At 35.5% G+C, this 13,158-nt stretch overlaps 1 protein-coding gene across 4 annotated transcripts in view; it reads left to right on the top strand.

Annotated features, from left to right (window-relative positions):
- MAP3K13 (mitogen-activated protein kinase kinase kinase 13) overlaps positions 1-13,158 on the top strand; it is a 144,411-nt gene that overhangs the window by 23,279 nt on the left and 107,974 nt on the right. For 2 of the 4 annotated variants that reach the window (XM_081302157.1, XM_081302155.1), the window contains exon 1: positions 11,369-11,579. The exons of the other annotated variants lie outside the window; for them this stretch is intronic. The gene's annotated coding sequence lies outside the window, so the exon portion shown is untranslated. Of the gene's footprint in view, positions 1-11,368; positions 11,580-13,158 lie in introns of those variants that run through there. 4 annotated transcript variants of the gene reach the window in all.

Here is a 13,158-nt window from a genome sequence, read left to right as displayed (position 1 = left end):
CCATTGCATCAGGCCTGAGGCAAGGCAGAACATCATGGAGAAACAGCATGGCAGAGAAAAGCTGCTCAGCTCATGGTAGCCAGAAAGCAGAGAGAGGGAGAAAGGAAAGGGACTGGGGATAACATATAGATATGCATTCTCAAGGGCACATCCCCACGGACCACTCCCTTTAACCAGGTCCCACCTCCCATAACCTCTACTTCCTCCCAGCAGTCCATTCAGCCTCGGTGAATTAACCCATTGAAAATGTCAAAGTCTTCATGATCTAAACATTTCCCCAAAGCCTTACCTTTGAACATTGCTACCCTTGGGACCAAGCCTTCAATAATTATTGTATGTTTTCTGTCATAATACATTAGTCTGAACTTCCTAGAATCTTCTGTAAACTGAATCGTAGAAGATGAGTTTTGTGTGTGTGTGTGTGTGTGTGTATGGTTCTGGGGATTGAACCCATGGTCTTGTGCATGCAAGGCAAGCACTCTACCAACTGAGCTATGTTCCCAGCCCAAATATACTCTTTTATGTGACTTCTTTCACTCAGTATAACTACTCAGATTCGTCCCCATTGCAACATATATCAATAGTACATTTCTTTTTATTGCTGAATAGTATTTCCATTGTATGGATATTTATTTATTCACATGATGATGGACGTTTGAGTTGTTTTCATTTGGGAACTATTACAAATGAAGCTACTATAAATGCATGCAAGTCTTCATATGAAAAAAAGAGCTGGAAGAGAAGAACTGTATCATCTGGAGGGGATATGTGTAACACTTTAAGAAACTCTGGCTTTATTTTAACAGTTTCTATGAATGAGAAGATAGAATAGCAGTTCTCCTGAGAGGACCCACCATGCTAGTCATCTTCCTGGGCTACGTTTCTAGCACTCAGCTTGCTCTTACATGCTGTGCATCTAGAGTACCTCCCACTTTGGACACAATAACCTTTAATAATCTCATAATAATCTGTAAGATTATTGTGTTTTAAAACCCAAGGCTAGATTAAGACCTCTGTAGTCCCAAACACTGAAAAAAATATTACCTCTTGCCAGGCACGGTGGTGCATGCCTGTAATCCCAGTAGCTCAGGAGGCTAAGAGGATTGTGAGTTCAAAGCCAGCCTCAGCAAAAGCAAGGCACTAAGCAACTCAGTGAGAACCTATCTCTAAATAAAATACAAAATAGGGCTGGGGATGTGGCTCAGGGGTTGAGTGCCCCAAGTTTAATCCCTGGTACAAAAAAAAAAATAACCTCTTGCCTAAACATTAATTCAAAATCATTACGCAATGCTAAGAATATTTTATATTTATATATGTATATATAATAAAATTCTCATTTTCTCCCACAATAACAAGTTTGATTTTTAAAAACCTATATATCAAATATCTGATTTCATCAAAAGTAAATATTTCAGGTGCCTTTTTTTTCACTGGGGTTCTAAGCACACACATTAGTCTGCCTGGGTAGTCTTGAACAGCTTACTTCATGAAATAGGTTCTAACAGATTGGTTTTTCATTTGCCTGTTACCGTTCTTACTGCTATCACAGATGGAGCTGCCAGACACCCTTTATTGCTTATTCACAGACCTGTGGATCGTACTTTTAAAATGGGCTTCTTCAATAATTACTGTAGCATAACATTTTAAATGGATAATTATACATATTTAATCATATCCAATTGTTTGGATACTTCTAGTGTGAGACTCCTATTTAAATTCTTTTTTCTTACCAACAGATGAGCATAAGAAAATAGGTTCTGGAATCCACTGTGCTCTCTTTTTTTTCTTTAAACTGGCTTTGTTATTTCAAGTTATTTAACCTTTCTATGCCTTTAACCTTTCATCTTAAAATGGGATTAAAATACTATTTAAATCTTTGTCTGAATTAAATTAAATATTTATGTGGTGCACTTAGTACAATGCTTGACATATAATAAAAATTGATAGTTTATAGGTATTATTATTGTACTCAACTATTATGCTTGTCTTTATAATGGAAGAGAGTATAATTCAAATTAGTAAATGATGAAATAATTTTTCACTTGGGTCAAAATGGTTTTTGGAAGATTTTTGGCCATTCAGTTTATATTTTGCTTGATCTTAAATTTCTTCAGCATACATAGACTGAAGATCATAGCAGGAGGAAAACCTTAAAGTGGACATTCAGACAAAGATAATTGACAATTGACTTTAAAATGAAAGCCAGGAAAGGGATAGATCAGAAGAAAAAATTGTTTTTTGTAACCTTTGATTAGACAGTAAACAATTTAAGAAATCCAGAGTTGTAGTCTGTCCATCTCAGAATAAGAATAACCAATAAGAAAATGCATGTAATTTAGAGATATAAGAGATAAGTTGAGTTATGGTTTTGGTTATAGGGTTATTGAGTTTGTAGCTAACATTGGTTACCATGGTGAGGTTCTATAGTACATTGTAATTGCCTCCATTTTTCAGTGAGGCATGGAACAGTTAAGTAACCTTACTTAGGATTTGGCTTTGTGGAGTATGATGGAAGATAATGAATAAATGATATTGTGTTAATAAGGCTTCTCTGTTGGCTGCAGTTTACAGAAACTTATAATAAACTGGTTTAAGTGAAAAAAGAGGTGGCGGGGGAGGAGGACGGAATTGACTGCCTTACATATTTGAGAGGTCCAGCAGAGTAAGTGGCTAAGTTAGTCTCTGTTATCAGCAGTCTGTCTTCTTCCCTTTACTCCTCTGGGCTACTTTCCTCTGTCCTATATATGAACCAAGATGACAATCATTTGCTTATACAGTTCTTATAGCTAGTAACCTGATAAAACAAATGTTCATTTCTTCTCCAATAACTGTCGCAAACATCCTGGAGATGAGTCAGTTGATACTCATTGGCTGGTTTGGGTCATGTGTCTATCCTTTCACTAACTAAGGAGATGAGTTTCAGCCTCGTGCCACCTTCTCACTCCTCCAGCCCTAGCTAGCTTCAAGTGGGGGAAGATACAGTTCCCTCAAATGGAGAAGGTATAGGTGTAAACTTAAAAAGGCCAACATCCATATTCTGATGTTTGGATCTTCATTATCTTGCCTGTGCTGTGAGGTTGAAGTAGAAATGTCAATTTGTATCTAGCTAATGTGAACAAATTGAGATAGAAGAACAGAATTTAGATGGTTAAGAGGTTAAGATTTATTTTTCATGTGAGTGCTCAGAAAGTAAGTAGTTTCTCTGTCCCTCCACCTCTTTTTTTTTTTTTTTTTTTTTGGTGCTGGGACTTCAACCCAGGGCCTTAAGCATGCCAAGCACACACTGTACTACTGAGGTACACTCCCAGCCAAGAAAGTATTATGAATTTTATGTATAAGAATAATGTATGAAGTTTCATTTTACTCTTTCAATGTGTAAAATGCCTTTATAAATGCCAGATATTATTTTTAGTCCTACAAAGGTTTGGTATGTGGCATCTTGCCATAATCTGCATATTATGGAATGGTGTATTTTGAGGATGTTAAATATTTTATTAATTGAGAAATCCATTTGCTTTTGATTTGCTTCAGTGCGTTTGCAGTATCAATAAAAGAAGAATTCTTACATCCCTCATTTATAGTCATCCTTTTGACAAGGATAATACATTAAAATGTCATTAAGCTGTTAAGATTTATTCTAAATGGCATATAAAATTTCAAGCAATTGCTTTTCTTCGGTTGACTAGATGTTTTATTATCCTTTGAAAAAACATATTAAAGAGTTCAAATCCAGTTAACTCATGATATTTTTCTAAGTTTGCCATCATTGTGTATATTTTTAGTTTTCCTTTATCATAAAGATGATTGTAGAATTTATCACAAGACTTATTTTTTAAAAAGTTAACAGATACGCATTTAGTATAAATCTTTATTTGTAGTCTATCTTTTCAAGAAGGGTTTGAGGTGCTTATGAAGGATGTATATATACAACAAGGTTAACAAAAGGGAAATCAAACTCAAAACAAGGAAGACAAAGCAAAAATGCTAATCACAAAAGCATATATAGAGAATATAAAGTTAGCTCTGAGTTTCCCAGCAGCAGGGACAGAAAAAAGGGGAATTCAGCAAATTACACCATTGTTCTATAAAAGGTGGACATCAAATAATTTTGCAAGAACAGAAAGCTCCCTGGTATTAAGTTGTAATATGAATTCCTTATGTGAATTTAACATTTAACATTCTAGGATGGAAGTAGAGAATTTTGACCAGTATTCCCACCTAGTAGACGGATCACTTTCCATATTAGTTCATATCATTTTATAAAACTATATCTTTTTTAAAAAATATTTTTTATTTGTCAATGAACCTTTATTTGATTTATTGATACTTGGTGTTGAGAATCGAACCCAGTGCCTCACAAGTTGACAATGCAAAAGCAATATGGCTCTTCCTTATAATAATTCTTCAAAAAAGGAAATCTATAAGACTCAATGATATCGATTCTGCTGAGGGATACTAGATTAATTTAGAAAGCATGTAGCTTTTTGATTATTTCCTTTATATAGTGATAGATTTTAAGGATACTTATAAGAATGTTTTTCCTTAGATGTTTCTTAAGAATCACTTTTTCAGACAGGAATTTATTGAGAGCTGAACAGAAAAAAAAAATAGTCTGCTGAAATCTTTGAAATTCACTTGTTGACTAAGGATCCTAATGTTTTGGATAGAAAACGGTAGGTTAACATTAACATTTAACATTCTAGGATGGAAGTAGTGAATTTTGACCAGTATTCCCACCTAGTAGATGGATCACTTTCCATATTAGTTCATATCATTTATAAAACTATATCTTTTTTAAAAAAATATTTTTTAGTTGTCAATGAACCTTTATTTTATTTATTGATATGTGGTGCTGAGAATCGAACCCAGTGCCTCACACATGCTAGGCAAGCACTTTGCCACTGAGCCACAACCGCAGCCCCCAAACTATATCTTTATGTAAAACTAAATATTTAGCTGCCTAAAAAAGAAAAAGAACAGACTTCTTGATCAGCTGGCTTAACTCCCTGAAGGTTTTTCTCCTTTGATTAAGAACCTGTGAGACAATTCCCCAATCTCTTTAAGGAAAATAATTTGGATTAGTTTTTCTTTGGAAGAAGTGTCCCTAATAGATATTTTTTTAAAATATCCTGAAAGGGCCTGCTCAAGTTTTATTATAAACACACATAAATTTTTTTGTATTATTCCATATAATTTTGATTCCTGGATCTGCACAACTGTTGAAATTTCCCTTGTTGAGTGAGTAGAAGAGTCATGGTATTTGGATAATAACAACAAACAAAATAGGTACTGTGTTATTTTTTTTTATCTTCTATATGCTGGTACTGTACTAAACTTTTTATATATGTTACTTTATTGAATGTTCCAATAATAGTTTAGTCTATTTTTATCCCCATATAACTAAGGCAAAAATTGAAACTCAAGTCTTTCTGGAATTATATAACTAAGAAGTGGCAGAGACAGCATGTGAACCCACATCTTTTAACCAGCTTTTATCACTACATTCTGATGCCTGTGAAGGAAATCTGAGTCTTCATGTGTTAGCATTTGAGGTCACTATACTCTTTATTTTCCCTAGTATTTTTGACAAAAGTTGCCACTGAGTCATGAGACTTTCAACTTCTCTTAAATTCTAGCTTAAATGAGTCATTTTCCTTTTTTAAGAATACAATTTCCTCAAAAAACAAAAACTAGAATTGTTCATATTTTTATGACAGAACAGTTGTACCTTAATTTCTTTCTATACTTAAGATTTTTATCTAGAAATGAGTTTTTAATATCTCTTCGGTAAGGAGACCATCATCATCTTCCAGTCATTATTGAAATTTGAAGAGGTTCATTTGGTTCTTAAAAGAACTTATTCACCTCGATGATGGTTTTGTAGTTCTCCATGCTCAGCATGCCCACATGCCGAAATAAAAATTTACTTGTGATCAGTGCCACATACCTGTAATCCTGGCTACTTGGAAGGCTGAGCCAGAAGGTTCATTTGAACCCAGGAGTTAGGGACCAGCCCTGGCCAAATAGAACCTATCTCAAAAAAAATTACTTATGATTTGCTATTTCTATATGTAAACTGTCCCATATGGTAGCTACCAACACATGGCTACTTTAAAATTAATATTTAATAAAGTTAAAAATTCAGCTCCTCAAGCACACTCAGCACATTCAAATGCTCAGTAGCCACATGTGGCTGTGATATTAGTGCAAGTTATTGAACATTTCCATCACCACAGGAAGTTCTCTTGGGCAGTGCTGTTCTAGTGGTTACATTTTTCATGCCTCCTCCACCTTCCTCTGTTCCCCAAACAATAATGGCTTCCTTCAAGAATTACTTCTACAGCTTCCATAGCTTATCTTCCCAATGGTTTCGCATGATATTTTACATGGAGGAGTCTTTGTTGGTTCAGTTATTTCTGTGGTACAGCGAAGTATGCTAACCCAGACCAAGTTTATCTTACTAAAGTGGCAAGGCCATAAAGTCAACTAGTTTTCATTTGCCAGATTATATATTGAACCAACAATTTTGGGTAACTGTTACAAGAAGCACTTATAGACCTGTTTTGTTGAATTACTGCAGAGACTACCCCCACCCTTTGTTGACTTATAAGTAGTAATGATGCTACTACTGAACCTTACAAATGTGTTAGCTTTTATAAGAATTTTGGCTCTGTTTTTTAAAATCATTTTTATTTGTTCTTTTTAGTTATACATGACAGTAGAATGTATATCATGAATACATGGAGTATAACTTCCCATTCTTGTAGTTGTACAAGAAGTGAAGTTACACTGCTCACGTATTCATATATGAACATAGGAAAGTTATGTCTGATTCATTCTACTGTCTTTCCCATTCCCGTCCTTCCTCCTTCCCCCTCAATTCTCCTCTGTTTACCTGCAAATGCCATAATTTCATTCTTCTTTATGGATGAGTAATGATCCATTGTGTATATGTACCACATTTTTTTGTCCTTTTGTCTATTGAAGGGCACCTAGGTTGGTTCCACAGCTTAGCTATTGTTAATTGAGCTGCTATGAACATTGATGTGACTGTGTCACTACCACATGCTGATTTTAAATCCCTTGGGTATATGCCAAGGAGTGGGATATCTGGGTCAAATGGTGGTTCCATTTCAGGTTTTCTGAGGAATCTACATACTGCTTCCAATTTGCAGTCCCACCAGCAATGTATGAGTGTACCTTTTCTCCCACATTCTCACCAACATTTATTGTTGCTTGTATTCTTTTTTTTTTTTTGTGGTCCTGGGAATTGAACCCAGGGCCTCATGCATGTGAGGCAAGTGTTCTACCAACTGAGCTATATCCCCAGCCCATTGGTTGTATTTTTGATAATTGCCATTCTGACTGGAGTGAAGTGAAATCTCAATGTAGTTTTAATTTCTCTACTTTCTAGTGATGTTGAACACTTTTTCATATATCTGTGGGCCATTCATGTTTCTTCTGTGAAATGTCTGTTCAGTCCTTTGCCTATTTATTGATTTTTTTGGGGGTATTAATTTTTTAGTTCTTCATATGTCCTGGAGATTAATGCTCTATCTGAGGTGCAGATGGCAAAGATTTTCTCCCTTTATGCAGGGTCTCTCTTCATGTTCTTGATTGTTTCCTTTGCTGTTAAGAATTTTTTTAGTTTGATATGATCTCATTTATTGATTCTTGATTTTACTTCTTACATTTTAAGAGTCTTGTTGAGGCATTTAGTTCCTAAACCAACATGATGAAGTTTTTTTTTTTTTTTTTTTTTTTTTTTTTTTTTTTTTTTTTTTTTTTTTTTTTTTTGCATCAGGAATTGAACTCAGGGGCACTAGACCCCTGAGCCAGGTCCCCAGACCTGTTTTGTATTTTATTTAGAGATAGGGTCTCGCTGAATTGCTTAGCACCTTGCTGTTGCTGAGGCTGGTTTTGAACTCACAATCCTCCTGCCTCAGCCTCTCGAGCTGCTGGGTTTACAGGCCTGCACCACTGCACTCTGCCATGATGGAGATTTGGGCCTACTTTTTCTTTTAGTAGGTAAGGGTCTCTGATCTAATGCCCATGTCCTGGATCTACTTTGTACCTTTATTTATTTTTAATGTGCTACTGAGGATCAAACCCAGGGCCTCACACATGTCAGGCAAATGCTCTAATACTGAGCCACAACCCAGACCCCTTGATTCATTTTGAGTTGAGTTTTATGCAGGATAAGAGATAGGGCTCTAATTTAATTTTATTACATATGGATTTCCAGTTTTCCCAGCACCATTTGTTGAAGAGGCTATCTTTTCTCCAATGTATGCTTGTGGCACCTTTGTCTAATAAGAGATAACTGTCTTTATGTGGGTTTATCTCTGGGTCTTCTGTATCATTGGCCTTCATGTCTGTTTTGGTGACAATACCATGCCATTTTTGTTTCTATAGCTCTGTAGTATAATTTAAGGTCAGGTATTGTGATACCTCCTGCTTTATTTTTCTTGCTGAGAATTGCTTTGGCTATTCTGGGTCTCTTATTTCTCAAATGAGTTTCATGACTAATTTTTATATTTCTATGAAGAATGGCATTAGAATTTTAATGGGAACTGCATTAAATCTGTATAGCACTTTTGGTAGTATGGCCATTTTGACAATATTAATTCTGCCTATCCAAGAACATGAGAGATCTTTCTAACTTCTAAGGTCTTCTTCAAGTTCTTTCTTTAGTGTTCTGTAGTTTTCATTGTAGAGGTCTTTCACCTCTTTTTGTTAGATTGACTCCTAAGTATTTTATTTTAATTTTTTAAGGCCATGGTGAATGGGATAGTTATCCTATTTTCTCTTTCAGTTGATTCATCACTGATGTATAGGAACGTAATTGGTTTATGGTGTTAATTTTGTATTCTGCTACTTAAGTTCTAGAAGTTTTTTGATGGTGTTTGTTGAGTCTTCTAAATATAGAATCATGTCATCAGCAAATAGGGATAGATTGAGTTCTTCTTTTTCTATTCTGAGTCCTTCAATTTCTTTCTTCTAATTGCTCTGGCTAGAGTTTCCAGGACTGTATTGAATAGAAGTGGTGAAAGAGGGCATCCCTGTGTTCTAGTTCTTCAAGGGAATGCTTTCAGTTTTCGTCCTTTTAGAATGATGTTGGCCTTAGGCTTAGCATATATAGCTTTTACAATGTTGAGTTATGTTCCTACTATCTCTAGTTTTTCTAGTGTTTTGAACATGAATCGATGCTGTATTTTGTCATTGCTTTTTCTGCACCTATTGAGATGATCATGTGATTCTTGTCTTTAAGTATATTGATGTGAAGAATTATGTTTATTGATTTCTGTATGCTGAACCAACCTTGCATCTCTGGGATGAGTCTCACTTGATCATGGTGCACTATCTTTTTAATATGTTTTTGAATGCAATTTTTGGCTGTATTTTTTAAAAGTAACTTTATTAAGGTATGACTGACATACAGAAAGCTGCAGATATTTAATGTATACAATTTGATGAGCTTGTTGACCATCAAATTGACATAGTTCACAATAGGACTATGCAGACTATTGATTCCTGTTATTAATGTACACGACTTGAGAAGAAAAAAATGTTTTTTAAAGATCAGACTCTTTTAATATATCCTGATTGGAGATATATATATAGCCTGGCGTGGTGGCACATTCTTGTAATCCCAGCTGCTTGGGAGGCTAAGGCAGGAGGATCATAAGTTCAAAGCCAGCCTCAGCAACTTAGTAAAGTCCTAAGCAATTTAGTGAGACCCTGTCTCTAAAAAAAAAAAAAAAAAAAAAAAAAAAATTAAAAGGGCTGGGGATGTGACTGAATGGTTGAGAGCCCCTGGTTCAATCCCTTGTATAAAAAAACCCAAAAAAACAGAACATGCACATTCTTCATCTTCTTTCCATTTATTGGCTCTAAAATAACCTTGGTACATGGATATATTAATATAAGCCCACATGTGGTACCCTCAGACCTACTGTTAATGTACTAATACTACATTGGCCTTGAGTACTCCTATTTTATATGGATAAACTTTTTTGGTACATCTTTTCTGCAACGATGTTCCACAATAAACTCTTTTGGAGAAATTTATTGACTATGTTTTCAGTGATATTTTTGTGTTTGAGCATATAGTGCATATAGTACACACACCTTTGTTGTGTATAAAATAATCCTGGAAAGTGTCTTTTTCCAAATGAGTAAAGCAGTGTGTAATACTTAGTAGTGGTCAGGTTTGGACCCTCCAGAACTACATAAAGCAGGCAACTATGTTCTTTTTCTTGGCTGTGCAAATTATCTCAGAGAGAGAGAAAGCAGATGTCTGTGCAGAATGTTCTTGGTCACTGGACACCTAATAATTAAGGTCTTATATTGACCACTATTGTTCTAGTTTTGAGGATTTGGGGACATTTCCCAAGTTCAAAAGAATCATGGTCAGTATTTGTAAAGTGTTGGTAACTGTGAAGTAAAATGATGGGGAATACAGTAATAAATTATTTCTCTCTCTACTGCAAGAGCCCTTTGGGAGAATTTAATACAGTTGTTTTTTCTGATGATAATAATAAGACTTCCTACCAAAACCACAATTTGCTTGGATTTATTAAGAGTCCTTTTGGAGCCCTGTCTTAATTGAATGTCAGAAGTTGAGTAAAACAATGAAGGAATGCTGTACCTTATTGAAACATAGCAATAAATTACTCTTCCACACTCACTTTTGACACACCAAAAAAAGGTTAGTAACATGTTACTATTATACAAAGCAATTAGATTTATGTAATATTGTCTTATGTATTTATATTTCTTAGTCACTAGATTATTAATCTCATGCACTGTTTTGGTGTTACAAGTCATGTTGCCACTGTTCATCGGTTTTAGAAACTATTTCCCTGACTTTGATTTGTTTTTATCACGTCAGATATATTGCTGAACAGCAAGAAAAGGGTTAAAAAATAGCTCTAATGAATAAAAGATGTGACATTCGTCTGCATGCATTTTTGTAGTATTGATCACACCATAATTCTATTTTGAGTCCCTCATTTAATAGCAATAATAATATTTTCGTGACTATCACAGCTTCTCTCTCTCTCTCTCTCTCTCAGTCACTCTCTCTCTCTCTCTCTCTCTCTCTCTCTCTCTCTCTCTCTCACACACACACACACACACACACACACACACACACACACCTCTCAAGCTGCCAGTCTGTCTTAAGGCAGTGGCAGACGCCTGATTGGCAGGCTCTGTTTATTCTGTGACCAGATTCCTTCTAAAAGAAGGCTGGCCATGACTGCCTGAAGCCTATTGGCTGGGCATACTCAGGACCCTCCCCCTCCCCCCACCCCCGCCTTTTTTTTTTTTTTTTTTTTTTTTCATGGCACACACCACAGCGAAGTCTGTGCGGAATCCTAAACCAGCCCAATTTACATCCATTCATGAATCTGTGACGTCAGCAAGCCTTTGGGCTCCTTTGCGGTGGGCTGGGAGGATTGTGCGGGTGGAATCCCCCTCCCCTTTATTTTTCTAATTCTGCAAGTCTCTTTAATAACCTTCCATCTTTTTAAAGCAAGAAAATGGAACAGCATGTGTAGGAATTCTTCATTGTTGTGAGTATTGCACTCTATTTTTCTGTTTCATCACTATTTATCTCACAAGGACAGATGGAGAATGTATTTGTGATTTGGGGTGATTAGAAAATTGATATTATTGAGGGAGAGACGGTGAGAGAGACAGAGGCGGAGAGAAACCTGAAACCCGGTTACAGCTAGGAGCCGCTGAAACTGACAGCTGGTTTTCCTTTGCTTGTCTGCCTGCTAGACGTGGACATTTTTCATTTACGGATCTGCACGTTACCTCTGGATGCTGGCTTGGCTTTCCTTAAAGGGAGATTCATTTCTCTTTGAGATAATGTGGGTGGCATTAGAGGAAAAGCAGAGAACACTAGAAAGGTGCTGTGGAAAGTGGGGCTAGCAAGACAGAGCAGGTTCTATCCTGTGGAGCACTTGCCTTCCCTGCCGCGGTCCTTTCCATCCCTATTCACCCTTCACCTTGCCTTTGTTTCATAATTGTGTAACAATCAATAACTTGAGAGCCCACTTTGGGGAAGATGAATACTTCTTGCTAACCATTTTTCAGCAGCTTTCATGATGGGAGTTATAGGGTTATATTTATAGTATTTGGAGCTCTTCTTATGTCACTCCATATACTTTATTTATATCATCAAAGACCTAAAAACCTGCACCAGAAGCAAAAGAGAAATTACCCTTAAATTCTAATTTTTTAAAATACCCCTAATGAAGTGATTTCCTGCTAAGCTCCAAAATTATATTGCATAGAAAAGAAGATGAATATTTTTCTAAGATGAACTTCCAACTTTAAATAGTTTATTACACTGTGTTTGGGAAATATGGAAAAGTTCTGTTGTGTGACATGTATGAAGTTGATTTTATAGTTTGCTTGTAGTTTTAACAAAAAGTATCTGTGATTGAATTTATTTTCCAAGCCTCTGTTTATTCTGGTGGAAGTTATGATACTAAAAAAGAGGGATGTGACATTGTGACATGTTCTGCCTCTGGGGCAACTCCTCAACCCAAATAATCTTGTAGCATTTTCCAACTATCTCACTTTGAGCATTTTATATGCTAGTCAGCAACATGCCCTTGTTTTTTCTTTCTAGTGAGAGAGACATCAAAATGCCAGTTATTATTATCTAGCCTTATGTTTACCTTGTGCAATCAATATAGTTTGAGACTTTCATATTATAATCTTTTCTCATGAGCAGTGCTTCTAAATTATGGCTCTAATGATATCTTTTGAATTGTTCTTAATGAATCTTCTAACTGTAAACTAATTTAATTTCAAAATTATCATACCTAAGGATATAACACTTTCTTTTGTTTCTCAGATTGGCGTCTCACTTCCTGATTTTGTTTTTCTGAGTGTATTGAACTTGCTCAAGTTATGGAAGGGAAAACCTCTCCCTAATTTCATATCAAATCTTTGTCCTATACTCAGACTATTGTGGTTTATTTGCTGGGTTGAACAAACAAGATAATGTTTCAGACAAAATTCCCTATATTTGTAAACATCTTCACTTATTTCAGCATTTTCCTTTTTTGTGTGTGTACCTTTAGAGACTTTGAAAGTAGCAATTTCAAGCTTATTTTTAATTATTGATGTTTACCA

The sequence above is a fragment of the Spermophilus citellus genome, assembly GCF_964194105.1.
Source record: "Spermophilus citellus genome assembly, chromosome: 7".
Taxonomy (NCBI): domain Eukaryota; kingdom Metazoa; phylum Chordata; class Mammalia; order Rodentia; family Sciuridae; genus Spermophilus; species Spermophilus citellus.
Note: the sequence above shows the minus strand (reverse complement) of the source record. Positions and strands in the feature narration are given on the sequence as shown.